The following is a 26,764-nucleotide window of genomic DNA, read 5'->3' on the forward strand; positions in this document are numbered from 1 at the left end:
GGTGCGAATGGTCCCAAGTTCAAATCCCGGACGGACCCGAGTTTTTGCAGAGGTAATTTAGTGACTATTTAAATGCAACTAACTACAGGGTAGGCCTATGAGTAGAGCATGTTTTAGTTTCATACATGGTCCTTTGGTCTAGGGGTATGTGACTTGCTTAGGGTGCGAGTGGTCCCGGGTTCGAATCCAGGACGGACCCGAGTTTTTGCAGAGGCAATTTAGTGACTATTTAAATGCAACTATCTACAGGGTAGGCCTAAGAGTTGAGCATGTTTTATTACATACATGGTCCGTTGGTCTAGGGGTATGATACTCGCTTTGGGTGCGAGTGGTCCCGGGTTCAAATCCCGGACGGACCCGAGTTTTGCAGAAGTAATTTGGTGACTATTTAAATGCAACGAGTTAAATTGTAGGACTACGAGTTGAGCATGTTTCAGTGTCATACTTCGTCCGTTGGTCTAGGGGTATGATACTCGCTTCGGGTTTGAGTGGTCCCGGGTTGAAATCCCGGACGGACCCTAGTTTTTGCAGAGGTAATTTAGTGACTATTTAAATGCAACTAACTACAGGGTAGGCCTATGAGTTGAGCATGTTTTGTTTCATACATGGTCCGTTGGTCTAGGGGTATGATACTCGCTTTGGGTGCGAGTGGTCCCGGGTCCAAATCCCGGACGGACCCGAGTTTTGCAGAAGTAAATTGGTGACTATTTAAATGCAACTAACTACAGAGTAGGCCAATGAGGAGAGCATGTTTTATTACATACATGGTCCGTTGGTCTAGGGGTATGATACTCGCTTTGGGTGCGAGTGGTCCCGGGTTCAAATCCCGGACGGACCCTAGTTTTAGCAGAGGTAATTTAGTGACTATTTAAATGCAACTAACTACAGGGTAGGACTATGAGTAGAGCATGTTTTAGTTTCATACATGGTCCGTTGGTCTAGGGGTATGATACTCGCTTAGGGTGCGAGTGGTCCCGGGTTCAAATTCCGGACGGACCCGAGTTTTTGCAGAAGTAAACTGGTGACTATTTAAATGCAACTAACTACAGGGTAGGCCTATGAGTTGAGCATGTTTTGTTTCATACATGGTCCGTTGTCCTAGGGGTATGATACTCGCTTTGGGTGCGAGTGGTTCCGGGTTCAAATCCCGGACGGACCCGAGTTTTGCAGAAGTAATTTGGTGACTATTTAAATGCAACGAGTTAAATTGTAGGACTACGAGTTGAGCTTGTTTCAGTGTCATACTTCGTCCGTTGGTCTAGGGGTATGATACTCGCTTCGGGTTTGAGTGGTCCCGGGTTCAAATCCCGGACGGACCCTAGTTTTTGCAGAGGTAATTTAGTGACTATTTAAATGCAACTAACTACAGGGTAGGACTATGAGTAGAGCATGTTTTAGTTTCATAAATGGTCCGTTGGTCTAGGGGTATGATACTCGCTTAGGGTGCGAGTGGTCCCGGGTTCAAATCCCGGACGGACCCGAGTTTTTGCAGAAGTAAATTGGTGACTATTTAAATGCAACTAACTACAGGGTAGGCCCATGAGTTGAGCATGTTTTGTTTCATACATGGTCCGTTGGTCTAGGGGTATGATACTCGCTTTGGGTGCGAGTGGTTCCGGGTTCAAATCCCGGGCGGACCCGAGTTTTGCAGAAGTAATTTGGTGACTATTTAAATGCAACGAGTTAAATTGTAGGACTACGAGTTGAGCTTGTTTCAGTGTCATACTTCGTCCGTTGGTCTAGGGGTATTATACTCGCTTCGGGTTTGAGTGGTCCCGGGTTCAAATCCCGGACGGACCCTAGTTTTTGCAGAGGTAATTTAGTGACTATTTAAATGCAACTAACTACAGGGTAGGACTATGAGTAGAGCATGTTTTAGTTTCATACATGGTCCGTTGGTAAAGGGGTATGATACTCGCTTAGGGTGCGAATGGTCCCAAGTTCAAATCCCGGACGGACCCGAGTTTTTGCAGAGGTAATTTAGTGACTATTTAAATGCAACTAACTACAGGGTAGGCCTATGAGTAGAGCATGTTTTAGTTTCATACATGGTCCTTTGGTCTAGGGGTATGTGACTTGCTTAGGGTGCGAGTGGTCCCGGGTTCGAATCCAGGACGGACCCGAGTTTTTGCAGAGGTAATTTAGTGACTATTTAAATGCAACTATCTACAGGGTAGGCCTAAGAGTTGAGCATGTTTTATTACATACATGGTCCGTTGGTCTAGGGGTATGATACTCGCTTTGGGTGCGAGTGGTCCCGGGTTCAAATCCCGGACGGACCCGAGTTTTGCAGAAGTAATTTGGTGACTATTTAAATGCAACGAGTTAAATTGTAGGACTACGAGTTGAGCATGTTTCAGTGTCATACTTCGTCCGTTGGTCTAGGGGTATGATACTCGCTTCGGGTTTGAGTGGTCCCGGGTTGAAATCCCGGACGGACCCTAGTTTTTGCAGAGGTAATTTAGTGACTATTTAAATGCAACTAACTACAGGGTAGGACTATGAGTAGAGCATGTTTTAGCTTCATACATGGCCCGTTGGTTTAGGGGTATGATACTCGCTTAGGGTGCGAGTGGTCCCTGGTTCAAATCCCGGACGGACGCGAGTTTTTGCAGAGGTAATTTAGTGACTATTTAAATGCAACTAACCACAGGGTAGGCCTATGAGTTGAGCATGTTTTGTTTCATACATGGTCCATTGGTCTAGGGGTATGATACTCGCTTTGGGTGCGAGTGGTCCCGGGTTCAAATCCCGGACGGACCCGAGTTTTGCAGATGTAAATTGGTGACTATTTAAATGCAACTAACTACAGGGTAGGCCTATGACTAGAGCATGTTTTAGTTTCATACATGGTCCTTTGGTCTAGGGGTATGATACTTGCTTAGGGTGCGAGTGGTCCCGGGTTAAAATCCCGGACGGACCCGAGTTTTTGCAGAAGTAATTTAGTGACTATTTAAATGCAACTAACTACAGGGTAGGCCTATGAGTAGAGCATGTTTTAGTTTCATAGATGGTCCGTTAGTCAATGAGTATGAGACTCGCTTTGGGTGCGAGTGGTCCCGGGTTCAAATCCCGGTCGGACCCGAGTTTTTGCAGAAGTAATTTGGTGACTATTTAAATGCAACGAGTTAAATTGTAGGACTACGAGTTGAGCATGTTTCAGTGTCATACTTCGTCCGTTGGTCAAGGGGTATGATACTCGCTTAGGGTGCGAGTGGTCCCGGGTTAAAATCCCGGACGGACCCGAGTTTTTGCAGAAGTAATTTAGTGACTATTTAAATGCAACTAACTACAGGGTAGGCCTATGAGTAGTGCATGTTTCAGTTGCATACATGGTCCGTTGATCTAGGGTATGATACTCGCTTAGGGTGCGAGTGGTCCCGGGTTCAAATCCCGGACGGACCCGAGTTTTGCAGAAGTAAATTGGTGACTATTTAAATGCAACTAACTACAGGGTAGGCCTATGAGTAGAGCATGTTTTAGTTTCATACATGGTCCTTTGGTCTAGGGGTATGATACTTGCTTAGGGTGCGAGTGGTCCCGGGTTCGAATCCAGGACGGACCCGAGTTTTTGCAGAGGTAATTTAGTGACTATTTAAATGCAACTATCTACAGGGTAGGACTATGAGTAGAGCATGTTTTAGTTTCATACATGGTCCGTTGGTCTAGGGGTATGATACTCGCTTAGGGTGCGAGTGGTCCCGGGTTCAAATCCCGGACGGACCCGAGTTTTTGCAGAAGTAAATTGGTGACTATTTAAATGCAACTAACTACAGGGTAGGCCTATGAGTTGAGCATGTTTTGTTTCATACATGGTCCGTTGGTCTAGGGGTATGATACTCGCTTTGGGTGCGAGTGGTCCCGGGTCCAAATCCCGGACGGACCCGAGTTTTGCAGAAGTAAATTGGTGACTATTTAAATGCAACTAACTACAGGGTAGGCCTATGAGTAGAGCATGTTTTAGTTTCATACATGGTCCTTTGGTCTAGGGGTATGATACTTGCTTAGGGTGCGAGTGGTCCCGGGTTCGAATCCCGGACGGACCCGAGTTTTTGCAGAGGTAATTTAGTGACTATTTAAATGCAACTAACTACAGGGTAGGCCTATGAGTAGTGCATGTTTCAGTTGCATACATGGTCCGTTGATCTAGGGTATGATACTCGCTTAGGGTGCGAGTGGTCCCGGGTTCAAATCCCGGACGGACCCGAGTTTTGCAGAAGTAAATTGGTGACTATTTAAATGCAACTAACTACAGGGTAGGCCTATGAGTAGAGCATGTTTTAGTTTCATACATGGTCCTTTGGTCTAGGGGTATGATACTTGCTTAGGGTGCGAGTGGTCCCGGGTTCGAATCCAGGACGGACCCGAGTTTTTGCAGAGGTAATTTAGTGACTATTTAAATGCAACTATCTACAGGGTAGGACTATGAGTAGAGCATGTTTTAGTTTCATACATGGTCCGTTGGTCTAGGGGTATGATACTCGCTTAGGGTGCGAGTGGTCCCGGGTTCAAATTCCGGACGGACCCGAGTTTTTGCAGAAGTAAACTGGTGACTATTTAAATGCAACTAACTACAGGGTAGGCCTATGAGTTGAGCATGTTTTGTTTCATACATGGTCCGTTGGTCTAGGGGTATGATACTCGCTTTGGGTGCGAGTGGTTCCGGGTTCAAATCCCGGACGGACCCGAGTTTTGCAGAAGTAATTTGGTGACTATTTAAATGCAACGAGTTAAATTGTAGGACTACGAGTTGAGCTTGTTTCAGTGTCATACTTCGTCCGTTGGTCTAGGGGTATGATACTCGCTTCGGGTTTGAGTGGTCCCGGGTTCAAATCCCGGACGGACCCTAGTTTTTGCAGAGGTAATTTAGTGACTATTTAAATGCAACTAACTACAGGGTAGGACTATGAGTAGAGCATGTTTTAGTTTCATAAATGGTCCGTTGGTCTAGGGGTATGATACTCGCTTAGGGTGCGAGTGGTCCCGGGTTCAAATCCCGGACGGACCCGAGTTTTTGCAGAAGTAAATTGGTGACTATTTAAATGCAACTAACTACAGGGTAGGCCCATGAGTTGAGCATGTTTTGTTTCATACATGGTCCGTTGGTCTAGGGGTATGATACTCGCTTTGGGTGCGAGTGGTTCCGGGTTCAAATCCCGGACGGACCCGAGTTTTGCAGAAGTAATTTGGTGACTATTTAAATGCAACGAGTTAAATTGTAGGACTACGAGTTGAGCTTGTTTCAGTGTCATACTTCGTCCGTTGGTCTAGGGGTATGATACTCGCTTCGGGTTTGAGTGGTCCCGGGTTCAAATCCCGGACGGACCCTAGTTTTTGCAGAGGTAATTTAGTGACTATTTAAATGCAACTAACTACAGGGTAGGACTATGAGTAGAGCATGTTTTAGTTTCATACATGGTCCGTTGGTCTAGGGGTATGATACTCGCTTAGGGTGCGAATGGTCCCAAGTTCAAATCCCGGACGGACCCGAGTTTTTGCAGAGGTAATTTAGTGACTATTTAAATGCAACTAACTACAGGGTAGGCCTATAAGTAGAGCATGTTTTAGTTTCATACATGGTCCGTTGGTCTAGGGGTATGATACTCGCTTAGGGTGCGAGTGGTCCCGGGTTCAAATCCCGGACGGACCCGAGTTTTTGCAGAGGTAATTTAGTGACTATTTAAATGCAACTATCTACAGGGTAGGCCTAAGAGTTGAGCATGTTTTATTACATACATGGTCCGTTGGTCTAGGGGTATGATACTCGCTTTGGGTGCGAGTGGTCCCGGGTTCAAATCCCGGACGGACCCGAGTTTTTGCAGAAGTAAATTGGTGACTATTTAAATGCAACTAACTACAGGGTAGGCCTATGAGTTGAGCATGTTTTGTTTCATACATGGTCCGTTGGTCTAGGGGTATGATACTCGCTTTGGGTGCGAGTGGTCCCGGGTCCAAATCCCGGACGGACCCGAGTTTTGCAGAAGTAAATTGGTGACTATTTAAATGCAACTAACTACAGAGTAGGCCAATGAGGAGAGCATGTTTTATTACATACATGGTCCGTTGGTCTAGGGGTATGATACTCGCTTTGGGTGCGAGTGGTCCCGGGTTCAAATCCCGGACGGACCCTAGTTTTAGCAGAGGTAATTTAGTGACTATTTAAATGCAACTAACTACAGGGTAGGACTATGAGTAGAGCATGTTTTAGTTTCATACATGGTCCGTTGGTCTAGGGGTATGATACTCGCTTAGGGTGCGAGTGGTCCCGGGTTCAAATTCCGGACGGACCCGAGTTTTTGCAGAAGTAAACTGGTGACTATTTAAATGCAACTAACTACAGGGTAGGCCTATGAGTTGAGCATGTTTTGTTTCATACATGGTCCGTTGGTCTAGGGGTATGATACTCGCTTTGGGTGCGAGTGGTTCCGGGTTCAAATCCCAGACGGACCCGAGTTTTGCAGAAGTAATTTGGTGACTATTTAAATGCAACGAGTTAAATTGTAGGACTACGAGTTGAGCTTGTTTCAGTGTCATACTTCGTCCGTTGGTCTAGGGGTATGATACTCGCTTCGGGTTTGAGTGGTCCCGGGTTCAAATCCCGGACGGACCCTAGTTTTTGCAGAGGTAATTTAGTGACTATTTAAATGCAACTAACTACAGGGTAGGACTATGAGTAGAGCATGTTTTAGTTTCATAAATGGTCCGTTGGTCTAGGGGTATGATACTCGCTTAGGGTGCGAGTGGTCCCGGGTTCATATCCCGGACGGACCCGAGTTTTTGCAGAAGTAAATTGGTGACTATTTAAATGCAACTAACTACAGGGTAGGCCCATGAGTTGAGCATGTTTTGTTTCATACATGGTCCGTTGGTCTAGGGGTGTGATACTCGCTTTGGGTGCGAGTGGTTCCGGGTTCAAATCCCGGACGGACCCGAGTTTTGCAGAAGTAATTTGGTGACTATTTAAATGCAACGAGTTAAATTGTAGGACTACGAGTTGAGCTTGTTTCAGTGTCATACTTCGTCCGTTGGTCTAGGGGTATGATACTCGCTTCGGGTTTGAGTGGTCCCGGGTTCAAATCCCGGACGGACCCGAGTTTTTGCAGAGGTAATTTAGTGACTATTTAAATGCAACTAACTACAGGGTAGGCCTATAAGTAGAGCATGTTTTAGTTTCATACATGGTCCTTTGGTCTAGGGGTATGTGACTTGCTTAGGGTGCGAGTGGTCCCGGGTTCGAATCCAGGACGGACCCGAGTTTTTGCAGAGGTAATTTAGTGACTATTTAAATGCAACTATCTACAGGGTAGGCCTAAGAGTTGAGCATGTTTTATTACATACATGGTCCGTTGGTCTAGGGGTATGATACTCGCTTTGGGTGCGAGTGGTCCCGGGTTCAAATCCCGGACGGACCCGAGTTTTGCATAAGTAATTTGGTGACTATTTAAATGCAACGAGTTAAATTGTAGGACTACGAGTTGAGCATGTTTCAGTGTCATACTTCGTCCGTTGGTCTAGGGGTATGATACTCGCTTCGGGTTTGAGTGGTCCCGGGTTGAAATCCCGGACGGACCCTAGTTTTTGCAGAGGTAATTTAGTGACTATTTAAATGCAACTAACTACAGGGTAGGACTATGAGTAGAGCATGTTTTAGCTTCATACATGGCCCGTTGGTTTAGGGGTATGATACTCGCTTAGGGTGCGAGTGGTCCCTGGTTCAAATCCCGGACGGACGCGAGTTTTTGCAGAGGTAATTTAGTGACTATTTAAATGCAACTAACCATAGGGTAGGCCTATGAGTTGAGCATGTTTTGTTTCATACATGGTGCATTGGTCTAGGGGTATGATACTCGCTTTGGGTGCGAGTGGTCCCGGGTTCAAATCCCGGACGGACCCGAGTTTTGCAGATGTAAATTGGTGACTATTTAAATGCAACTAACTACAGGGTAGGCCTATGACTAGAGCATGTTTTAGTTTCATACATGGTCCTTTGGTCTAGGGGTATGATACTTGCTTAGGGTGCGAGTGGTCCCGGGTTAAAATCCCGGACGGACCCGAGTTTTTGCAGAAGTAATTTAGTGACTATTTAAATGCAACTAACTACAGGGTAGGCCTATGAGTAGAGCATGTTTTAGTTTCATAGATGGTCCGTTAGTCAAGGAGTATGAGACTCGCTTTGGGTGCGAGTGGTCCCGGGTTCAAATCCCGGTCGGACCCGAGTTTTGCAGAAGTAATTTGGTGACTATTTAAATGCAACGAGTTAAATTGTAGGACTACGAGTTGAGCTTGTTTCAGTGTCATACTTCGTCCGTTGGTCTAGGGGTATGATACTCGCTTCGGGTTTGAGTGGTCCCGGGTTCAAATCCCGGACGGACCCTAGTTTTTGCAGAGGTAATTTAGTGACTATTTAAATGCAACTAACTACAGGGTAGGACTATGAGTAGAGCATGTTTTAGTTTCATAAATGGTCCGTTGGTCTAGGGGTATGATACTCGCTTAGGGTGCGAGTGGTCCCGGGTTCATATCCCGGACGGACCCGAGTTTTTGCAGAAGTAAATTGGTGACTATTTAAATGCAACTAACTACAGGGTAGGCCCATGAGTTGAGCATGTTTTGTTTCATACATGGTCCGTTGGTCTAGGGGTATGATACTCGCTTTGGGTGCGAGTGGTTCCGGGTTCAAATCCCGGACGGACCCGAGTTTTGCAGAAGTAATTTGGTGACTATTTAAATGCAACGAGTTAAATTGTAGGACTACGAGTTGAGCTTGTTTCAGTGTCATACTTCGTCCGTTGGTCTAGGGGTATGATACTCGCTTCGGGTTTGAGTGGTCCCGGGTTCAAATCCCGGACGGACCCTAGTTTTTGCAGAGGTAATTTAGTGACTATTTAAATGCAACTAACTACAGGGTAGGACTATGAGTAGAGCATGTTTTAGTTTCATACATGGTCCGTTGGTCTAGGGGTATGATACTCGCTTAGGGTGCGAATGGTCCCAAGTTCAAATCCCGGACGGACCCGAGTTTTTGCAGAGGTAATTTAGTGACTATTTAAATGCAACTAACTACAGGGTAGGCCTATAAGTAGAGCATGTTTTAGTTTCATACATGGTCCTTTGGTCTAGGGGTATGTGACTTGCTTAGGGTGCGAGTGGTCCCGGGTTCGAATCCAGGACGGACCCGAGTTTTTGCAGAGGTAATTTAGTGACTATTTAAATGCAACTATCTACAGGGTAGGCCTAAGAGTTGAGCATGTTTTATTACATACATGGTCCGTTGGTCTAGGGGTATGATACTCGCTTTGGGTGCGAGTGGTCCCGGGTTCAAATCCCGGACGGACCCGAGTTTTGCATAAGTAATTTGGTGACTATTTAAATGCAACGAGTTAAATTGTAGGACTACGAGTTGAGCATGTTTCAGTGTCATACTTCGTCCGTTGGTCTAGGGGTATGATACTCGCTTCGGGTTTGAGTGGTCCCGGGTTGAAATCCCGGACGGACCCTAGTTTTTGCAGAGGTAATTTAGTGACTATTTAAATGCAACTAACTACAGGGTAGGACTATGAGTAGAGCATGTTTTAGCTTCATACATGGCCCGTTGGTTTAGGGGTATGATACTCGCTTAGGGTGCGAGTGGTCCCTGGTTCAAATCCCGGACGGACGCGAGTTTTTGCAGAGGTAATTTAGTGACTATTTAAATGCAACTAACCATAGGGTAGGCCTATGAGTTGAGCATGTTTTGTTTCATACATGGTGCATTGGTCTAGGGGTATGATACTCGCTTTGGGTGCGAGTGGTCCCGGGTTCAAATCCCGGACGGACCCGAGTTTTGCAGATGTAAATTGGTGACTATTTAAATGCAACTAACTACAGGGTAGGCCTATGACTAGAGCATGTTTTAGTTTCATACATGGTCCTTTGGTCTAGGGGTATGATACTTGCTTAGGGTGCGAGTGGTCCCGGGTTAAAATCCCGGACGGACCCGAGTTTTTGCAGAAGTAATTTAGTGACTATTTAAATGCAACTAACTACAGGGTAGGCCTATGAGTAGAGCATGTTTTAGTTTCATAGATGGTCCGTTAGTCAAGGAGTATGAGACTCGCTTTGGGTGCGAGTGGTCCCGGGTTCAAATCCCGGTCGGACCCGAGTTTTGCAGAAGTAATTTGGTGACTATTTAAATGCAACGAGTTAAATTGTAGGACTACGAGTTGAGCATGTTTCAGTGTCATACTTCGTCCGTTGGTCAAGGGGTATGATACTCGCTTAGGGTGCGAGTGGTCCCGGGTTAAAATCCCGGACGGACCCGAGTTTTTGCAGAAGTAATTTAGTGACTATTTAAATGCAACTAACTACAGGGTAGGCCTATGAGTAGTGCATGTTTCAGTTGCATACATGGTCCGTTGATCTAGGGTATGATACTCGCTTAGGGTGCGAGTGGTCCCGGGTTCAAATCCCGGACGGACCCGAGTTTTTGCAGAGGTAATTTAGTGACTATTTAAATACAACTAACTACAGGGTAGGACTATGAGTAGAGCATGTTTTAGTTTCATACATGGTGCGTTGGTCTAGGGGTATGATACTCGCTTTGGGTGCGAGTGGTCCCGGGTTCAAATCCCGGACGGACCCGAGTTTTGCAGAAGTAAATTGGTGACTATTTAAATGCAACTAACTACAGGGTAGGCCTATGAGTAGAGCATGTTTTAGTTTCATACATGGTCTTTTGGTCTAGGGGTATGATACTTGCTTAGGGTGCGAGTGGTCCCGGGTTCGAATCCAGGACGGACCCGAGTTTTTGCAGAGGTAATTTAGTGACTATTTAAATGCAACTATCTACAGGGTAGGCCTAAGAGTTGAGCATGTTTTATTACATACATGGTCCGTTGGTCTAGGGGTATGATACTCGCTTTGGGTGCGAGTGGTCCCGGGTTCAAATCCCGGACGGACCCGAGTTTTGCAGAAGTAATTTGGTGACTATTTAAATGCAACGAGTTAAATTGTAGGACTACGAGTTGAGCATGTTTCAGTGTCATACTTCGTCCGTTGGTCTAGGGGTATGATACTCGCTTCGGGTTTGAGTGGTCCCGGGTTTAAATCCCGGACGGACCCTAGTTTTTGCAGAGGTAATTTAGTGACTATTTAAATGCAACTAACTACAGGGAAGGACTATGAGTAGAGCATGTTTTAGCTTCATACATGGCCCGTTGGTTTAGGGGTATGATAGTCGCTTAGGGTGCGAGTGGTCCCTGGTTCAAATCCCGGACGGACGCGAGTTTTTGCAGAGGTAATTTAGTGACTATTTAAATGAAACTAACTACAGGGTAAGCCTATGAGTAGAGCATGTTTTAGTTACATAGATGGTCCGTTAGTCAAGGGGTATGAGACTCGCTTTGGGTGCGAGTGGTCCCGGGTTCAAATCCCGGTCGGACCCGAGTTTTGCAGAAGTAATTTGGTGACTATTTAAATGCAACGAGTTAAATTGTAGGACTACGAGTTGAGCATGTTTCAGTGTCATACTTCGTCCGTTGGTCAAGGGGTATGATACTCGCTTAGGGTGCGAGTGGTCCCGGGTTCAAATCCCGGACGGACCCGAGTTTTTGCAGAGGTAATTTAGTGACTATTTAAATACAACTAACTACAGGGTAGGACTTTGAGTAGAGCATGTTTTAGTTTCATACATGGTCCGTTGGTCTAGGGGTATGATACTCGCTTAGGGTGCGAGTGGTCCCGGGTTCGAATCCAGGACGGACCCGAGTTTTTGCAGAGGTAATTTAGTGACTATTTAAATGCAACTATCTACAGGGTAGGCCTAAGAGTTGAGCATGTTTTATTACATACATGGTCCGTTGGTCTAGGGGTATGATACTCGCTTTGGGTGCGAGTGGTCCCGGGTTCAAATCCCGGACGGACCCGAGTTTTGCATAAGTAATTTGGTGACTATTTAAATGCAACGAGTTAAATTGTAGGACTACGAGTTGAGCATGTTTCAGTGTCATACTTCGTCCGTTGGTCTAGGGGTATGATACTCGCTTCGGGTTTGAGTGGTCCCGGGTTGAAATCCCGGACGGACCCTAGTTTTTGCAGAGGTAATTTAGTGACTATTTAAATGCAACTAACTACAGGGTAGGACTATGAGTAGAGCATGTTTTAGCTTCATACATGGCCCGTTGGTTTAGGGGTATGATACTCGCTTAGGGTGCGAGTGGTCCCTGGTTCAAATCCCGGACGGACGCGAGTTTTTGCAGAGGTAATTTAGTGACTATTTAAATGCAACTAACCATAGGGTAGGCCTATGAGTTGAGCATGTTTTGTTTCATACATGGTCCATTGGTCTAGGGGTATGATACTCGCTTTGGGTGCGAGTGGTCCCGGGTTCAAATCCCGGACGGACCCGAGTTTTGCAGATGTAAATTGGTGACTATTTAAATGCAACTAACTACAGGGTAGGCCTATGACTAGAGCATGTTTTAGTTTCATACATGGTCCTTTGGTCTAGGGGTATGATACTTGCTTAGGGTGCGAGTGGTCCCGGGTTAAAATCCCGGACGGACCCGAGTTTTTGCAGAAGTAATTTAGTGACTATTTAAATGCAACTAACTACAGGGTAGGCCTATGAGTAGAGCATGTTTTAGTTTCATAGATGGTCCGTTAGTCAAGGAGTATGAGACTCGCTTTGGGTGCGAGTGGTCCCGGGTTCAAATCCCGGTCGGACCCGAGTTTTGCAGAAGTAATTTGGTGACTATTTAAATGCAACGAGTTAAATTGTAGGACTACGAGTTGAGCATGTTTCAGTGTCATACTTCGTCCGTTGGTCAAGGGGTATGATACTCGCTTAGGGTGCGAGTGGTCCCGGGTTAAAATCCCGGACGGACCCGAGTTTTTGCAGAAGTAATTTAGTGACTATTTAAATGCAACTAACTACAGGGTAGGCCTATGAGTAGTGCATGTTTCAGTTGCATACATGGTCCGTTGATCTAGGGTATGATACTCGCTTTGGGTGCGAGTGGTCCCGGGTTCAAATCCCGGACGGACCCGAGTTTTGCAGAAGTAAATTGGTGACTATTTAAATGCAACTAACTACAGGGTAGGCCTATGAGTAGAGCATGTTTTAGTTTCATACATGGTCTTTTGGTCTAGGGGTATGATACTTGCTTAGGGTGCGAGTGGTCCCGGGTTCGAATCCAGGACGGACCCGAGTTTTTGCAGAGGTAATTTAGTGACTATTTAAATGCAACTATCTACAGGGTAGGCCTAAGAGTTGAGCATGTTTTATTACATACATGGTCCGTTGGTCTAGGGGTATGATACTCGCTTTGGGTGCGAGTGGTCCCGGGTTCAAATCCCGGACGGACCCGAGTTTTGCAGAAGTAATTTGGTGACTATTTAAATGCAACGAGTTAAATTGTAGGACTACGAGTTGAGCATGTTTCAGTGTCATACTTCCTCCGTTGGTCTAGGGGTATGATACTCGCTTCGGGTTTGAGTGGTCCCGGGTTCAAATCCCGGACGGACCCTAGTTTTTGCAGAGGTAATTTAGTGACTATTTAAATGCAACTAACTACAGGGAAGGACTATGAGTAGAGCATGTTTTAGCTTCATACATGGCCCGTTGGTTTAGGGGTATGATAGTCGCTTAGGGTGCGAGTGGTCCCTGGTTCAAATCCCGGACGGACGCGAGTTTTTGCAGAGGTAATTTAGTGACTATTTAAATGAAACTAACTACAGGGTAAGCCTATGAGTAGAGCATGTTTTAGTTACATAGATGGTCCGTTAGTCAAGGGGTATGAGACTCGCTTTGGGTGCGAGTGGTCCCGGGTTCAAATCCCGGTCGGACCCGAGTTTTGCAGAAGTAATTTGGTGACTATTTAAATGCAACGAGTTAAATTGTAGGACTACGAGTTGAGCATGTTTCAGTGTCATACTTCGTCCGTTGGTCAAGGGGTATGATACTCGCTTAGGGTGCGAGTGGTCCCGGGTTCAAATCCCGGACGGACCCGAGTTTTTGCAGAGGTAATTTAGTGACTATTTAAATACAACTAACTACAGGGTAGGACTTTGAGTAGAGCATGTTTTAGTTTCATACATGGTCCGTTGGTCTAGGGGTATGATACTCGCTTAGGGTGCGAATGGTCCCAAGTTCAAATCCCGGACGGACCCGAGTTTTTGCAGAGGTAATTTAGTGACTATTTAAATGCAACTAACTACAGGGTAGGCCTATGAGTAGAGCATGTTTTAGTTTCATACATGGTCCTTTGGTCTAGGGGTATGTGACTTGCTTAGGGTGCGAGTGGTCCCGGGTTCGAATCCAGGACGGACCCGAGTTTTTGCAGAGGTAATTTAGTGACTATTTAAATGCAACTATCTACAGGGTAGGCCTAAGAGTTGAGCATGTTTTATTACATACATGGTCCGTTGGTCTAGGGGTATGATACTCGCTTTGGGTGCGAGTGGTCCCGGGTTCAAATCCCGGACGGACCCGAGTTTTGCATAAGTAATTTGGTGACTATTTAAATGCAACGAGTTAAATTGTAGGACTACGAGTTGAGCATGTTTCAGTGTCATACTTCGTCCGTTGGTCTAGGGGTATGATACTCGCTTCGGGTTTGAGTGGTCCCGGGTTGAAATCCCGGACGGACCCTAGTTTTTGCAGAGGTAATTTAGTGACTATTTAAATGCAACTAACTACAGGGTAGGACTATGAGTAGAGCATGTTTTAGCTTCATACATGGCCCGTTGGTTAAGGGGTATGATACTCGCTTAGGGTGCGAGTGGTCCCTGGTTCAAATCCCGGACGGACGCGAGTTTTTGCAGAGGTAATTTAGTGACTATTTAAATGCAACTAACCATAGGGTAGGCCTATGAGTTGAGCATGTTTTGTTTCATACATGGTCCATTGGTCTAGGGGTATGATACTCGCTTTGGGTGCGAGTGGTCCCGGGTTCAAATCCCGGACGGACCCGAGTTTTGCAGATGTAAATTGGTGACTATTTAAATGCAACTAACTACAGGGTAGGCCTATGACTAGAGCATGTTTTAGTTTCATACATGGTCCTTTGGTCTAGGGGTATGATACTTGCTTAGGGTGCGAGTGGTCCCGGGTTAAAATCCCGGACGGACCCGAGTTTTTGCAGAAGTAATTTAGTGACTATTTAAATGCAACTAACTACAGGGTAGGCCTATGAGTAGAGCATGTTTTAGTTTCATAGATGGTCCGTTAGTCAAGGAGTATGAGACTCGCTTTGGGTGCGAGTGGTCCCGGGTTCAAATCCCGGTCGGACCCGAGTTTTGCAGAAGTAATTTGGTGACTATTTAAATGCAACGAGTTAAATTGTAGGACTACGAGTTGAGCATGTTTCAGTGTCATACTTCGTCCGTTGGTCAAGGGGTATGATACTCGCTTAGGGTGCGAGTGGTCCCGGGTTAAAATCCCGGACGGACCCGAGTTTTTGCAGAAGTAATTTAGTGACTATTTAAATGCAACTAACTACAGGGTAGGCCTATGAGTAGTGCATGTTTCAGTTGCATACATGGTCCGTTGATCTAGGGTATGATACTCGCTTAGGGTGCGAGTGGTCCCGGGTTCAAATCCCGGACGGACCCGAGTTTTTGCAGAGGTAATTTAGTGACTATTTAAATACAACTAACTACAGGGTAGGACTATGAGTAGAGCATGTTTTAGTTTCATACATGGCCCGTTGGTTTAGGGGTATGATACTCGCTTTGGGTGCGAGTGGTCCCGGGTTCAAATCCCGGACGGACCCGAGTTTTGCAGAAGTAATTTGGTGACTATTTAAATGCAACGAGTTAAATTGTAGGACTACGAGTTGAGCATGTTTCAGTGTCATACTTCGTCCGTTGGTCTAGGGGTATGATACTCGCTTCGGGTTTGAGTGGTCCCGGGTTCAAATCCCGGACGGACCCTAGTTTTTGCAGAGGTAATTTAGTGACTATTTAAATGCAACTAACTACAGGGAAGGACTATGAGTAGAGCATGTTTTAGCTTCATACATGGCCCGTTGGTTTAGGGGTATGATAGTCGCTTAGTTTGCGAGTGGTCCCTGGTTCAAATCCCGGACGGAAGCGAGTTTTTGCAGAGGTAATTTAGTGACTATTTAAATGAAACTAACTACAGGGTAAGCCTATGAGTAGAGCATGTTTTAGTTACATAGATGGTCCGTTAGTCAAGGGGTATGAGACTCGCTTTGGGTGCGAGTGGTCCCGGGTTCAAATCCCGGTCGGACCCGAGTTTTGCAGAAGTAATTTGGTGACTATTTAAATGCAACGAGTTAAATTGTAGGACTACGAGTTGAGCATGTTTCAGTGTCATACTTCGTCCGTTGGTCAAGGGGTATGATACTTGCTTAGGGTGCGAGTGTTCCCGGGTTCAAATCCCGGACGGACCCGAGTTTTTGCAGAGGTAATTTAGTGACTATTTAAATACAACTAACTACAGGGTAGGACTTTGAGTAGAGCATGTTTTAGTTTCATACATAGTCCGTTGGTCTAGGGGTATGATACTCGCTTAGGGTGCGAATGGTCCCAAGTTCAAATCCCGGACGGACCCGAGTTTTTGCAGAGGTAATTTAGTGACTATTTAAATGCAACTAACTACGGGGTAGGCTTATGAGTTGAGCATGTTTTATTTCATACATGGTCCGTTGGTCTAGGGGTATGATACTCGCTTTGGGTGCGAGTGGTCCCGGGTTCAAATCCCGGACGGACCCGAGTTTTGCAGAAGTAAATTGGTGACTATTTAAATGCAACTAACTACAGGGTAGGCCTATGAGTAGAGCATGTTTTAGTTTCATACATGGTCCTTTGGTCTAGGGGTATGATACTTGCTTAGGGTGCGAGTGGTCCCGGGTTCGAATCCAGGACGGACCCGAGTTTTTGCAGAGGTAATTTAGTGACTATTTAAATGCAACTATCTACAGGGTAGGCCTAAGAGTTGAGCATGTTTTATTACATACGTGGTCCGTTGGTCTAGGGGTATGATACTCGCTTTGGGTGCGAGTGGTCCCGGGTTCAAATCCCGGACGGACCCGAGTTTTGCAGAAGTAATTTGGTGACTATTTAAATGCAACGAGTTAAATTGTAGGACTACGAGTTGAGCATTTTTCAGTGTCATACTTCGTCCGTTGGTCTAGGGGTATGATACTCGCTTCGGGTTTGAGTGGTCCCGGGTTCAGATTCCGGACGGACCCTAGTTTTTGCAGAGGTAATTTAGTGACTATTTAAATGCAACTAACTACAGGGTAGGACTATGAGTAGAGCATGTTTTAGCTTCATACATGGCCCGTTGGTTTAGGGGTATGATACTCGCTTAGGGTGCGAGTGGTCCCTGGTTCAAATCCCGGACGGACGCGAGTTTTTGCAGAGGTAATTTAGTGACTATTTAAATGAAACTAACTACAGGGTAAGCCTATGAGTAGAGCATGTTTTAGTTTCATAGATGGTCCGTTAGTCAAGGGGTATGAGACTCGCTTTGGGTGCGAGTGGTCCCGGGTTCAAATCCCGGTCGGACCCGAGTTTTGCAGAAATAATTTGGTGACTATTTAAATGCAACGAGTTAAATTGTAGGACTACGAGTTGAGCATGTTTCAGTGTCATACTTCGTCCGTTGGTCAAGGGGTATGATACTCGCTTAGGGTGCGAGTGGTCCCGGGTTCAAATCCCGGACGGACCCGAGTTTTTGCAGAGGTAATTTAGTGACTATTTAAATACAACTAACTACAGGGTAGGACTTTGAGTAGAGCATGTTTTAGTTTCATACATGGTCCGTTGGTCTAGGGGTATGATACTCGCTTAGGGTGCGAATGGTCCCAAGTTCAAATCCCGGACGGACCCGAGTTTTTGCAGAGGTAATTTAGTGACTATTTAAATGCAACTAACTACGGGGTAGGCTTATGAGTTGAGCATGTTTTATTTCATACATGGTCCGTTGGTCTAGGGGTATGATACTCGCTTTGGGTGCGAGTGGTCCCGGGTTCAAATCCCGGACGGACCCGAGTTTTGCAGAAGTAAATTGGTGACTATTTAAATGCAACTAACTACAGGGTAGGCCTATGAGTAGAGCATGTTTTAGTTTCATACATGGTCCTTTGGTCTAGGGGTATGATACTTGCTTAGGGTGCGAGTGGTCCCGGGTTCGAATCCAGGACGGACCCGAGTTTTTGCAGAGGTAATTTAGTGACTATTTAAATACAACTATCTACAGGGTAGGCCAAAGAGTTGAGCATGTTTTATTACATACGTGGTCCGTTGGTCTAGGGGTATGATACTCGCTTTGGGTGCGAGTGGTCCCGGGTTCAAATCCCGGACGGACCCGAGTTTTGCAGAAGTAATTTGGTGACTATTTAAATGCAACGAGTTAAATTGTAGGACTACGAGTTGAGCATTTTTCAGTGTCATACTTCGTCCGTTGGTCTAGGGGTATGATACTCGCTTCGGGTTTGAGTGGTCCCGGGTTCAAATTCCGGACGGACCCTAGTTTTTGCAGAGGTAATTTAGTGACTATTTAAATGCAACTAAACAGGGTAGGACTATGAGTAGAGCATGTTTTAGCTTCATACATGGCCCGTTGGTTTAGGGGTATGATACTCGCTTAGGGTGCGAGTGGTCCCTGGTTCAAATCCCGGACGGACGCGAGTTTTTGCAGAGGTAATTTAGTGACTATTTAAATGAAACTAACTACAAGGTAAGCCTATGAGTAGAGCATGTTTTAGTTTCATAGATGGTCCGTTAGTCAAGGGGTATGAGACTCGCTTTGGGTGCGAGTGGTTCCGGGTTCAAATCCCGGTCGGACCCGAGTTTTGCAGAAGTAATTTGGTGACTATTTAAATGCAACTAACTACAGGGTAGGCCTATGAGTAGTGCATGTTTCAGTTTCATACATGGTCCGTTGATCTAGGGTATGATACTCGCTTAGGGTGCGAGTGGTCCCGGGTTCAAATGCCGGACGGACCCGAGTTTTTGCAGAGGTAATTTAGTGACTATTTAAATACAACTAACTACAGGGTAGAACTATGAGTAGAGCATGTTTTTGTTTCATACATGGTCCGTTGGTCTAGGGGTATGATACTCGCTTAGGGTAAGAGTGGTCCCGGGTTCAAATCCCGGACGGAACCGAGTTTTTGCAGAGGTAATTTAGTGACTATTTAAATACAACTAACTACAGGGTAGGCCTATGAGTTGAGCATGTTTTGTTGCATACATGGTCCGTTGGTCTAGGGGTATGATACTCGCTTTGGGTGCGAGTGGTCCCGGGTTCAAATCCCGGACGGACCCGAGTTTTGCAGATGTAAATTGGTGACTATTTAAATGCAACTAACTACAGGGTAGGCCTATGAGTAGAGCATGTTTTAGTTTCATACATGGTCCTTTGGTCTAGGGGTATGATACTTGCTTAGGGTGCGAGTGGTCCCGGGTTCGAATCCAGGACGGACGCGAGTTTTTGCAGAGGTAATTTAGTGACTATTTAAATGCAACTAACTACAGGGTAAGCCTATGAGTAGAGCATGTTTTAGTTTCATAGATGGTCCGTTAGTCAAGGGGTATGATACTCGCTTCGGGTGTGAGTGGTCCCGGGTTCAAATCCCGGACGGACCCGAGTTTTTGCAGAGGTAATTAAGTGACTATTTAAATGCAACTAACTACAGGGTAGGCCTATGAGATGAGCATGTTTTATTTCATACATGGTCCGTTGGTCTAGGGGTATGATACTCGCTTTGGGTGCGAGTGGTCCCGGGTTCAAATCCCGGACGGACCCGAGTTTTTGCAGAGGTAATTTAGTGACTATTTAAATGAAACTAACTACAGGGTAAGCCTATGAGTAGAGCATGTTTTAGTTTCATAGATGGTCCGTTAGTCAAGGGGTATGAGACTCGCTTTGGGTGCGAGTGGTCCCGGGTTCAAATCCCGGTCGGACCCGAGTTTTGCAGAAATAATTTGGTGACTATTTAAATGCAACGAGTTAAATTGTAGGACTACGAGTTGAGCATGTTTCAGTGTCATACTTCGTCCGTTGGTCAAGGGGTATGATACTCGCTTAGGGTGCGAGTGGTCCCGGGTTCAAATCCCGGACGGACCCGAGTTTTTGCAGAGGTAATTTAGTGACTATTTAAATACAACTAACTACAGGGTAGGACTTTGAGTAGAGCATGTTTTAGTTTCATACATGGTCCGTTGGTCTAGGGGTATGATACTCGCTTAGGGTGCGAATGGTCCCAAGTTCAAATCCCGGACGGACCCGAGTTTTTGCAGAGGTAATTTAGTGACTATTTAAATGCAACTAACTACGGGGTAGGCTTATGAGTTGAGCATGTTTTATTTCATACATGGTCCGTTGGTCTAGGGGTATGATACTCGCTTTGGGTGCGAGTGGTCCCGGGTTCAAATCCCGGACGGACCCGAGTTTTGCAGAAGTAAATTGGTGACTATTTAAATGCAACTAACTACAGGGTAGGCCTATGAGTAGAGCATGTTTTAGTTTCATACATGGTCCTTTGGTCTAGGGGTATGATACTTGCTTAGGGTGCGAGTGGTCCCGGGTTCGAATCCAGGACGGACCCGAGTTTTTGCAGAGGTAATTTAGTGACTATTTAAATACAACTATCTACAGGGTAGGCCAAAGAGTTGAGCATGTTTTATTACATACGTGGTCCGTTGGTCTAGGGGTATGATACTCGCTTTGGGTGCGAGTGGTCCCGGGTTCAAATCCCGGACGGACCCGAGTTTTGCAGAAGTAATTTGGTGACTATTTAAATGCAACGAGTTAAATTGTAGGACTACGAGTTGAGCATTTTTCAGTGTCATACTTCGTCCGTTGGTCTAGGGGTATGATACTCGCTTCGGGTTTGAGTGGTCCCGGGTTCAAATTCCGGACGGACCCTAGTTTTTGCAGAGGTAATTTAGTGACTATTTAAATGCAACTAAACAGGGTAGGACTATGAGTAGAGCATGTTTTAGCTTCATACATGGCCCGTTGGTTTAGGGGTATGATACTCGCTTAGGGTGCGAGTGGTCCCTGGTTCAAATCCCGGACGGACGCGAGTTTTTGCAGAGGTAATTTAGTGACTATTTAAATGAAACTAACTACAAGGTAAGCCTATGAGTAGAGCATGTTTTAGTTTCATAGATGGTCCGTTAGTCAAGGGGTATGAGACTCGCTTTGGGTGCGAGTGGTTCCGGGTTCAAATCCCGGTCGGACCCGAGTTTTGCAGAAGTAATTTGGTGACTATTTAAATGCAACTAACTACAGGGTAGGCCTATGAGTAGTGCATGTTTCAGTTTCATACATGGTCCGTTGATCTAGGGTATGATACTCGCTTAGGGTGCGAGTGGTCCCGGGTTCAAATGCCGGACGGACCCGAGTTTTTGCAGAGGTAATTTAGTGACTATTTAAATACAACTAACTACAGGGTAGAACTATGAGTAGAGCATGTTTTTGTTTCATACATGGTCCGTTGGTCTAGGGGTATGATACTCGCTTAGGGTAAGAGTGGTCCCGGGTTCAAATCCCGGACGGAACCGAGTTTTTGCAGAGGTAATTTAGTGACTATTTAAATACAACTAACTACAGGGTAGGCCTATGAGTTGAGCATGTTTTGTTGCATACATGGTCCGTTGGTCTAGGGGTATGATACTCGCTTTGGGTGCGAGTGGTCCCGGGTTCAAATCCCGGACGGACCCGAGTTTTGCAGATGTAAATTGGTGACTATTTAAATGCAACTAACTACAGGGTAGGCCTATGAGTAGAGCATGTTTTAGTTTCATACATGGTCCTTTGGTCTAGGGGTATGATACTTGCTTAGGGTGCGAGTGGTCCCGGGTTCGAATCCAGGACGGACGCGAGTTTTTGCAGAGGTAATTTAGTGACTATTTAAATGCAACTAACTACAGGGTAAGCCTATGAGTAGAGCATGTTTTAGTTTCATAGATGGTCCGTTAGTCAAGGGGTATGATACTCGCTTCGGGTGTGAGTGGTCCCGGGTTCAAATCCCGGACGGACCCGAGTTTTTGCAGAGGTAATTAAGTGACTATTTAAATGCAACTAACTACAGGGTAGGCCTATGAGATGAGCATGTTTTATTTCATACATGGTCCGTTGGTCTAGGGGTATGATACTCGCTTTGGGTGCGAGTGGTCCCGGGTTCAAATCCCGGACGGACCCGAGTTTTTGCAGAGGTAATTTAGTGACTATTCAAATGCAACTAGTTATATTGTAGGGCTACGAGTTGAGCATTTTTCAGTGTCATACTTCGTCCGTTGGTCTAGGGGTATGATACTCGCTTCGGGTTTGAGTGGTCCCGGGTTCAAATTCCGGACGGACCCTAGTTTTTGCAGAGGTAATTTAGTGACTATTTAAATGCAACTAACTACAGGGTAGGACTATGAGTTGAGCATGTTTTATTTCATACATGGTCCGTTGGTCTAGGGGTATGATACTCGCTTTGGGTGCGAGTGGTCCCGGGTTCAAATCCCGGACGGACCCGAGTTTTGCAGAAGTAAATTGGTGACTATTTAAATGCAACTAACTACAGGGTAGGCCTATGAGTAGAGCATGTTTTAGTTTCATACATGGTCCTTTGGTCTAGGGGTATGATACTTGCTTAGGGTGCGAGTGGTCCCGGGTTCGAATCCAGGACGGACCCGAGTTTTTGCAGAGGTAATTTAGTGACTATTTAAATGCAACTATCTACAGGGTAGGCCTAAGAGTTGAGCATGTTTTATTACATACGTGGTCCGTTGGTCTAGGGGTATGATACTCGCTTTGGGTGCGAGTGGTCCCGGGTTCAAATCCCGGACGGACCCGAGTTTTGCAGAAGTAATTTGGTGACTATTTAAATGCAACGAGTTAAATTGTAGGACTACGAGTTGAGCATTTTTCAGTGTCATACTTCGTCCGTTGGTCTAGGGGTATGATACTCGCTTAGGGTAAGAGTGGTCCCGGGTTCAAATCCCGGACGGAACCGAGTTTTTGCAGAGGTAATTTAGTGACTATTTAAATGCAACTATCTACAGGGTAGGCCTAAGAGTTGAGCATGTTTTATTACATACGTGGTCCGTTGGTCTAGGGGTATGATACTCGCTTTGGGTGCGAGTGGTCCCGGGTTCAAATCCCGGACGGACCCGAGTTTTGCAAAAGTAATTTGGTGACTATTTAAATGCAACGAGTTAAATTGTAGGACTACGAGTTGAGCATTTTTCAGTGTCATACTTCGTCCGTTGGTCTAGGGGTATGATACTCGCTTAGGGTAAGAGTGGTCCCGGGTTCAAATTCCGGACGGACCCTAGTTTTTGCAGAGGTAATTTAGTGACTATTTAAATGCAACTAAACAGGGTAGGACTATGAGTAGAGCATGTTTTAGCTTCATACATGGCCCGTTGGTTTAGGGGTATGATACTCGCTTAGGGTGCGAGTGGTCCCTGGTTCAAATCCCGGACGGACGCGAGTTTTTGCAGAGGTAATTTAGTGACTATTTAAATGAAACTAACTACAAGGTAAGCCTATGAGTAGAGCATGTTTTAGTTTCATAGATGGTCCGTTAGTCAAGGGGTATGAGACTCGCTTTGGGTGCGAGTGGTTCCGGGTTCAAATCCCGGTCGGACCCGAGTTTTGCAGAAGTAATTTGGTGACTATTTAAATGCAACTAACTACAGGGTAGGCCTATGAGTAGTGCATGTTTCAGTTTCATACATGGTCCGTTGATCTAGGGTATGATACTCGCTTAGGGTGCGAGTGGTCCCGGGTTCAAATGCCGGACGGACCCGAGTTTTTGCAGAGGTAATTTAGTGACTATTTAAATACAACTAACTACAGGGTAGAACTATGAGTAGAGCATGTTTTTGTTTCATACATGGTCCGTTGGTCTAGGGGTATGATACTCGCTTAGGGTAAGAGTGGTCCCGGGTTCAAATCCCGGACGGAACCGAGTTTTTGCAGAGGTAATTTAGTGACTATTTAAATACAACTAACTACAGGGTAGGCCTATGAGTTGAGCATGTTTTGTTGCATACATGGTCCGTTGGTCTAGGGGTATGATACTCGCTTTGGGTGCGAGTGGTCCCGGGTTCAAATCCCGGACGGACCCGAGTTTTGCAGATGTAAATTGGTGACTATTTAAATGCAACTAACTACAGGGTAGGCCTATGAGTAGAGCATGTTTTAGTTTCATACATGGTCCGTTGGTCTAGGGGTATGATACTCGCTTAGGGTGCGAATGGTCCCAAGTTCAAATCCCGGACGGACCCGAGTTTTTGCAGAGGTAATTTAGTGACTATTTAAATGCAACTAACTACGGGGTAGGCTTATGAGTTGAGCATGTTTTATTTCATACATGGTCCGTTGGTCTAGGGGTATGATACTCGCTTTGGGTGCGAGTGGTCCCGGGTTCAAATCCCGGACGGACCCGAGTTTTGCAGAAGTAAATTGGTGACTATTTAAATGCAACTAACTACAGGGTAGGCCTATGAGTAGAGCATGTTTTAGTTTCATACATGGTCCTTTGGTCTAGGGGTATGATACTTGCTTAGGGTGCGAGTGGTCCCGGGTTCGAATCCAGGACGGACCCGAGTTTTTGCAGAGGTAATTTAGTGACTATTTAAATACAACTATCTACAGGGTAGGCCAAAGAGTTGAGCATGTTTTATTACATACGTGGTCCGTTGGTCTAGGGGTATGATACTCGCTTTGGGTGCGAGTGGTCCCGGGTTCAAATCCCGGACGGACCCGAGTTTTGCAGAAGTAATTTGGTGACTATTTAAATGCAACGAGTTAAATTGTAGGACTACGAGTTGAGCATTTTTCAGTGTCATACTTCGTCCGTTGGTCTAGGGGTATGATACTCGCTTCGGGTTTGAGTGGTCCCGGGTTCAAATTCCGGACGGACCCTAGTTTTTGCAGAGGTAATTTAGTGACTATTTAAATGCAACTAAACAGGGTAGGACTATGAGTAGAGCATGTTTTAGCTTCATACATGGCCCGTTGGTTTAGGGGTATGATACTCGCTTAGGGTGCGAGTGGTCCCTGGTTCAAATCCCGGACGGACGCGAGTTTTTGCAGAGGTAATTTAGTGACTATTTAAATGAAACTAACTACAAGGTAAGCCTATGAGTAGAGCATGTTTTAGTTTCATAGATGGTCCGTTAGTCAAGGGGTATGAGACTCGCTTTGGGTGCGAGTGGTTCCGGGTTCAAATCCCGGTCGGACCCGAGTTTTGCAGAAGTAATTTGGTGACTATTTAAATGCAACTAACTACAGGGTAGGCCTATGAGTAGTGCATGTTTCAGTTTCATACATGGTCCGTTGATCTAGGGTATGATACTCGCTTAGGGTGCGAGTGGTCCCGGGTTCAAATGCCGGACGGACCCGAGTTTTTGCAGAGGTAATTTAGTGACTATTTAAATACAACTAACTACAGGGTAGAACTATGAGTAGAGCATGTTTTTGTTTCATACATGGTCCGTTGGTCTAGGGGTATGATACTCGCTTAGGGTAAGAGTGGTCCCGGGTTCAAATCCCGGACGGAACCGAGTTTTTGCAGAGGTAATTTAGTGACTATTTAAATACAACTAACTACAGGGTAGGCCTATGAGTTGAGCATGTTTTGTTGCATACATGGTCCGTTGGTCTAGGGGTATGATACTCGCTTTGGGTGCGAGTGGTCCCGGGTTCAAATCCCGGACGGACCCGAGTTTTGCAGATGTAAATTGGTGACTATTTAAATGCAACTAACTACAGGGTAGGCCTATGAGTAGAGCATGTTTTAGTTTCATACATGGTCCGTTGGTCTAGGGGTATGATACTCGCTTAGGGTGCGAATGGTCCCAAGTTCAAATCCCGGACGGACCCGAGTTTTTGCAGAGGTAATTTAGTGACTATTTAAATGCAACTAACTACGGGGTAGGCTTATGAGTTGAGCATGTTTTATTTCATACATGGTCCGTTGGTCTAGGGGTATGATACTCGCTTTGGGTGCGAGTGGTCCCGGGTTCAAATCCCGGACGGACCCGAGTTTTGCAGAAGTAAATTGGTGACTATTTAAATGCAACTAACTACAGGGTAGGCCTATGAGTAGAGCATGTTTTAGTTTCATACATGGTCCTTTGGTCTAGGGGTATGATACTTGCTTAGGGTGCGAGTGGTCCCGGGTTCGAATCCAGGACGGACCCGAGTTTTTGCAGAGGTAATTTAGTGACTATTTAAATACAACTATCTACAGGGTAGGCCAAAGAGTTGAGCATGTTTTATTACATACGTGGTCCGTTGGTCTAGGGGTATGATACTCGCTTTGGGTGCGAGTGGTCCCGGGTTCAAATCCCGGACGGACCCGAGTTTTGCAGAAGTAATTTGGTGACTATTTAAATGCAACGAGTTAAATTGTAGGACTACGAGTTGAGCATTTTTCAGTGTCATACTTCGTCCGTTGGTCTAGGGGTATGATACTCGCTTCGGGTTTGAGTGGTCCCGGGTTCAAATTCCGGACGGACCCTAGTTTTTGCAGAGGTAATTTAGTGACTATTTAAATGCAACTAAACAGGGTAGGACTATGAGTAGAGCATGTTTTAGCTTCATACATGGCCCGTTGGTTTAGGGGTATGATACTCGCTTAGGGTGCGAGTGGTCCCTGGTTCAAATCCCGGACGGACGCGAGTTTTTGCAGAGGTAATTTAGTGACTATTTAAATGAAACTAACTACAAGGTAAGCCTATGAGTAGAGCATGTTTTAGTTTCATAGATGGTCCGTTAGTCAAGGGGTATGAGACTCGCTTT

General features: G+C 45.6%; 50 non-coding genes across 50 annotated transcripts; all 50 read left to right on the forward strand.

Moving 5' to 3' along the window:
* The first annotated feature begins 287 nt into the window (after positions 1-287).
* On the forward strand, positions 288-359 carry TRNAP-UGG (transfer RNA proline (anticodon UGG)). Its single transcript has one exon. It is a non-coding gene; the product is annotated as a tRNA-Pro (tRNA).
* Positions 360-766: 407 nt separating this feature from the next.
* TRNAP-UGG (transfer RNA proline (anticodon UGG)) lies at positions 767-838 on the forward strand. Its single transcript has one exon. It is a non-coding gene; the product is annotated as a tRNA-Pro (tRNA).
* Positions 839-927: 89 nt separating this feature from the next.
* Positions 928-999, forward strand: TRNAP-AGG (transfer RNA proline (anticodon AGG)). Its single transcript has one exon. It is a non-coding gene; the product is annotated as a tRNA-Pro (tRNA).
* A 409-nt stretch (positions 1,000-1,408) lies between these two features.
* Positions 1,409-1,480, forward strand: TRNAP-AGG (transfer RNA proline (anticodon AGG)). The gene has a single exon. It is a non-coding gene; the product is annotated as a tRNA-Pro (tRNA).
* A 730-nt stretch (positions 1,481-2,210) lies between these two features.
* TRNAP-UGG (transfer RNA proline (anticodon UGG)) lies at positions 2,211-2,282 on the forward strand. Its single transcript has one exon. It is a non-coding gene; the product is annotated as a tRNA-Pro (tRNA).
* A 1,052-nt stretch (positions 2,283-3,334) lies between these two features.
* On the forward strand, positions 3,335-3,405 carry TRNAP-AGG (transfer RNA proline (anticodon AGG)). Its single transcript has one exon. It is a non-coding gene; the product is annotated as a tRNA-Pro (tRNA).
* A 249-nt stretch (positions 3,406-3,654) lies between these two features.
* On the forward strand, positions 3,655-3,726 carry TRNAP-AGG (transfer RNA proline (anticodon AGG)). The gene has a single exon. It is a non-coding gene; the product is annotated as a tRNA-Pro (tRNA).
* A 248-nt stretch (positions 3,727-3,974) lies between these two features.
* On the forward strand, positions 3,975-4,046 carry TRNAP-AGG (transfer RNA proline (anticodon AGG)). The gene has a single exon. It is a non-coding gene; the product is annotated as a tRNA-Pro (tRNA).
* Positions 4,047-4,135: 89 nt separating this feature from the next.
* TRNAP-AGG (transfer RNA proline (anticodon AGG)) lies at positions 4,136-4,206 on the forward strand. The gene has a single exon. It is a non-coding gene; the product is annotated as a tRNA-Pro (tRNA).
* Positions 4,207-4,455: 249 nt separating this feature from the next.
* On the forward strand, positions 4,456-4,527 carry TRNAP-AGG (transfer RNA proline (anticodon AGG)). Its single transcript has one exon. It is a non-coding gene; the product is annotated as a tRNA-Pro (tRNA).
* An 88-nt stretch (positions 4,528-4,615) lies between these two features.
* TRNAP-UGG (transfer RNA proline (anticodon UGG)) lies at positions 4,616-4,687 on the forward strand. The gene has a single exon. It is a non-coding gene; the product is annotated as a tRNA-Pro (tRNA).
* Positions 4,688-4,936: 249 nt separating this feature from the next.
* TRNAP-AGG (transfer RNA proline (anticodon AGG)) lies at positions 4,937-5,008 on the forward strand. Its single transcript has one exon. It is a non-coding gene; the product is annotated as a tRNA-Pro (tRNA).
* An 88-nt stretch (positions 5,009-5,096) lies between these two features.
* On the forward strand, positions 5,097-5,168 carry TRNAP-UGG (transfer RNA proline (anticodon UGG)). The gene has a single exon. It is a non-coding gene; the product is annotated as a tRNA-Pro (tRNA).
* Positions 5,169-5,578: 410 nt separating this feature from the next.
* On the forward strand, positions 5,579-5,650 carry TRNAP-AGG (transfer RNA proline (anticodon AGG)). The gene has a single exon. It is a non-coding gene; the product is annotated as a tRNA-Pro (tRNA).
* An 88-nt stretch (positions 5,651-5,738) lies between these two features.
* On the forward strand, positions 5,739-5,810 carry TRNAP-UGG (transfer RNA proline (anticodon UGG)). Its single transcript has one exon. It is a non-coding gene; the product is annotated as a tRNA-Pro (tRNA).
* A 247-nt stretch (positions 5,811-6,057) lies between these two features.
* On the forward strand, positions 6,058-6,129 carry TRNAP-UGG (transfer RNA proline (anticodon UGG)). The gene has a single exon. It is a non-coding gene; the product is annotated as a tRNA-Pro (tRNA).
* An 89-nt stretch (positions 6,130-6,218) lies between these two features.
* On the forward strand, positions 6,219-6,290 carry TRNAP-AGG (transfer RNA proline (anticodon AGG)). Its single transcript has one exon. It is a non-coding gene; the product is annotated as a tRNA-Pro (tRNA).
* Positions 6,291-6,699: 409 nt separating this feature from the next.
* TRNAP-AGG (transfer RNA proline (anticodon AGG)) lies at positions 6,700-6,771 on the forward strand. The gene has a single exon. It is a non-coding gene; the product is annotated as a tRNA-Pro (tRNA).
* A 569-nt stretch (positions 6,772-7,340) lies between these two features.
* On the forward strand, positions 7,341-7,412 carry TRNAP-UGG (transfer RNA proline (anticodon UGG)). Its single transcript has one exon. It is a non-coding gene; the product is annotated as a tRNA-Pro (tRNA).
* A 1,051-nt stretch (positions 7,413-8,463) lies between these two features.
* On the forward strand, positions 8,464-8,535 carry TRNAP-AGG (transfer RNA proline (anticodon AGG)). The gene has a single exon. It is a non-coding gene; the product is annotated as a tRNA-Pro (tRNA).
* Positions 8,536-8,623: 88 nt separating this feature from the next.
* Positions 8,624-8,695, forward strand: TRNAP-UGG (transfer RNA proline (anticodon UGG)). The gene has a single exon. It is a non-coding gene; the product is annotated as a tRNA-Pro (tRNA).
* Positions 8,696-9,265: 570 nt separating this feature from the next.
* TRNAP-UGG (transfer RNA proline (anticodon UGG)) lies at positions 9,266-9,337 on the forward strand. The gene has a single exon. It is a non-coding gene; the product is annotated as a tRNA-Pro (tRNA).
* Positions 9,338-10,388: 1,051 nt separating this feature from the next.
* On the forward strand, positions 10,389-10,459 carry TRNAP-AGG (transfer RNA proline (anticodon AGG)). The gene has a single exon. It is a non-coding gene; the product is annotated as a tRNA-Pro (tRNA).
* Positions 10,460-10,868: 409 nt separating this feature from the next.
* On the forward strand, positions 10,869-10,940 carry TRNAP-UGG (transfer RNA proline (anticodon UGG)). Its single transcript has one exon. It is a non-coding gene; the product is annotated as a tRNA-Pro (tRNA).
* A 731-nt stretch (positions 10,941-11,671) lies between these two features.
* TRNAP-AGG (transfer RNA proline (anticodon AGG)) lies at positions 11,672-11,743 on the forward strand. Its single transcript has one exon. It is a non-coding gene; the product is annotated as a tRNA-Pro (tRNA).
* An 88-nt stretch (positions 11,744-11,831) lies between these two features.
* On the forward strand, positions 11,832-11,903 carry TRNAP-UGG (transfer RNA proline (anticodon UGG)). Its single transcript has one exon. It is a non-coding gene; the product is annotated as a tRNA-Pro (tRNA).
* A 1,370-nt stretch (positions 11,904-13,273) lies between these two features.
* TRNAP-UGG (transfer RNA proline (anticodon UGG)) lies at positions 13,274-13,345 on the forward strand. Its single transcript has one exon. It is a non-coding gene; the product is annotated as a tRNA-Pro (tRNA).
* A 1,052-nt stretch (positions 13,346-14,397) lies between these two features.
* TRNAP-UGG (transfer RNA proline (anticodon UGG)) lies at positions 14,398-14,469 on the forward strand. Its single transcript has one exon. It is a non-coding gene; the product is annotated as a tRNA-Pro (tRNA).
* Positions 14,470-15,520: 1,051 nt separating this feature from the next.
* Positions 15,521-15,591, forward strand: TRNAP-AGG (transfer RNA proline (anticodon AGG)). The gene has a single exon. It is a non-coding gene; the product is annotated as a tRNA-Pro (tRNA).
* A 1,052-nt stretch (positions 15,592-16,643) lies between these two features.
* Positions 16,644-16,715, forward strand: TRNAP-UGG (transfer RNA proline (anticodon UGG)). The gene has a single exon. It is a non-coding gene; the product is annotated as a tRNA-Pro (tRNA).
* Positions 16,716-16,963: 248 nt separating this feature from the next.
* On the forward strand, positions 16,964-17,035 carry TRNAP-UGG (transfer RNA proline (anticodon UGG)). The gene has a single exon. It is a non-coding gene; the product is annotated as a tRNA-Pro (tRNA).
* Positions 17,036-17,926: 891 nt separating this feature from the next.
* TRNAP-UGG (transfer RNA proline (anticodon UGG)) lies at positions 17,927-17,998 on the forward strand. Its single transcript has one exon. It is a non-coding gene; the product is annotated as a tRNA-Pro (tRNA).
* Positions 17,999-18,246: 248 nt separating this feature from the next.
* Positions 18,247-18,318, forward strand: TRNAP-UGG (transfer RNA proline (anticodon UGG)). Its single transcript has one exon. It is a non-coding gene; the product is annotated as a tRNA-Pro (tRNA).
* An 888-nt stretch (positions 18,319-19,206) lies between these two features.
* Positions 19,207-19,278, forward strand: TRNAP-UGG (transfer RNA proline (anticodon UGG)). Its single transcript has one exon. It is a non-coding gene; the product is annotated as a tRNA-Pro (tRNA).
* A 249-nt stretch (positions 19,279-19,527) lies between these two features.
* On the forward strand, positions 19,528-19,599 carry TRNAP-CGG (transfer RNA proline (anticodon CGG)). The gene has a single exon. It is a non-coding gene; the product is annotated as a tRNA-Pro (tRNA).
* Positions 19,600-19,687: 88 nt separating this feature from the next.
* On the forward strand, positions 19,688-19,759 carry TRNAP-UGG (transfer RNA proline (anticodon UGG)). Its single transcript has one exon. It is a non-coding gene; the product is annotated as a tRNA-Pro (tRNA).
* A 570-nt stretch (positions 19,760-20,329) lies between these two features.
* TRNAP-UGG (transfer RNA proline (anticodon UGG)) lies at positions 20,330-20,401 on the forward strand. The gene has a single exon. It is a non-coding gene; the product is annotated as a tRNA-Pro (tRNA).
* A 248-nt stretch (positions 20,402-20,649) lies between these two features.
* TRNAP-UGG (transfer RNA proline (anticodon UGG)) lies at positions 20,650-20,721 on the forward strand. The gene has a single exon. It is a non-coding gene; the product is annotated as a tRNA-Pro (tRNA).
* An 888-nt stretch (positions 20,722-21,609) lies between these two features.
* Positions 21,610-21,681, forward strand: TRNAP-UGG (transfer RNA proline (anticodon UGG)). Its single transcript has one exon. It is a non-coding gene; the product is annotated as a tRNA-Pro (tRNA).
* A 249-nt stretch (positions 21,682-21,930) lies between these two features.
* Positions 21,931-22,002, forward strand: TRNAP-CGG (transfer RNA proline (anticodon CGG)). The gene has a single exon. It is a non-coding gene; the product is annotated as a tRNA-Pro (tRNA).
* Positions 22,003-22,090: 88 nt separating this feature from the next.
* Positions 22,091-22,162, forward strand: TRNAP-UGG (transfer RNA proline (anticodon UGG)). The gene has a single exon. It is a non-coding gene; the product is annotated as a tRNA-Pro (tRNA).
* Positions 22,163-22,411: 249 nt separating this feature from the next.
* TRNAP-UGG (transfer RNA proline (anticodon UGG)) lies at positions 22,412-22,483 on the forward strand. The gene has a single exon. It is a non-coding gene; the product is annotated as a tRNA-Pro (tRNA).
* Positions 22,484-22,731: 248 nt separating this feature from the next.
* TRNAP-UGG (transfer RNA proline (anticodon UGG)) lies at positions 22,732-22,803 on the forward strand. The gene has a single exon. It is a non-coding gene; the product is annotated as a tRNA-Pro (tRNA).
* A 248-nt stretch (positions 22,804-23,051) lies between these two features.
* On the forward strand, positions 23,052-23,123 carry TRNAP-UGG (transfer RNA proline (anticodon UGG)). Its single transcript has one exon. It is a non-coding gene; the product is annotated as a tRNA-Pro (tRNA).
* An 888-nt stretch (positions 23,124-24,011) lies between these two features.
* On the forward strand, positions 24,012-24,083 carry TRNAP-UGG (transfer RNA proline (anticodon UGG)). The gene has a single exon. It is a non-coding gene; the product is annotated as a tRNA-Pro (tRNA).
* Positions 24,084-24,331: 248 nt separating this feature from the next.
* TRNAP-UGG (transfer RNA proline (anticodon UGG)) lies at positions 24,332-24,403 on the forward strand. Its single transcript has one exon. It is a non-coding gene; the product is annotated as a tRNA-Pro (tRNA).
* A 248-nt stretch (positions 24,404-24,651) lies between these two features.
* On the forward strand, positions 24,652-24,723 carry TRNAP-UGG (transfer RNA proline (anticodon UGG)). Its single transcript has one exon. It is a non-coding gene; the product is annotated as a tRNA-Pro (tRNA).
* An 888-nt stretch (positions 24,724-25,611) lies between these two features.
* On the forward strand, positions 25,612-25,683 carry TRNAP-UGG (transfer RNA proline (anticodon UGG)). Its single transcript has one exon. It is a non-coding gene; the product is annotated as a tRNA-Pro (tRNA).
* Positions 25,684-25,931: 248 nt separating this feature from the next.
* On the forward strand, positions 25,932-26,003 carry TRNAP-UGG (transfer RNA proline (anticodon UGG)). The gene has a single exon. It is a non-coding gene; the product is annotated as a tRNA-Pro (tRNA).
* A 248-nt stretch (positions 26,004-26,251) lies between these two features.
* TRNAP-UGG (transfer RNA proline (anticodon UGG)) lies at positions 26,252-26,323 on the forward strand. The gene has a single exon. It is a non-coding gene; the product is annotated as a tRNA-Pro (tRNA).
* The last annotated feature ends 441 nt before the right edge of the window (positions 26,324-26,764 follow it).

Source organism: Phalangium opilio, unplaced genomic scaffold, assembly GCF_054372755.1.
Source record: "Phalangium opilio isolate 3A_F unplaced genomic scaffold, DU_Popi_V2 ptg000022l_1, whole genome shotgun sequence".
NCBI classification, from domain to species: Eukaryota; Metazoa; Arthropoda; class Arachnida; order Opiliones; family Phalangiidae; genus Phalangium; species Phalangium opilio.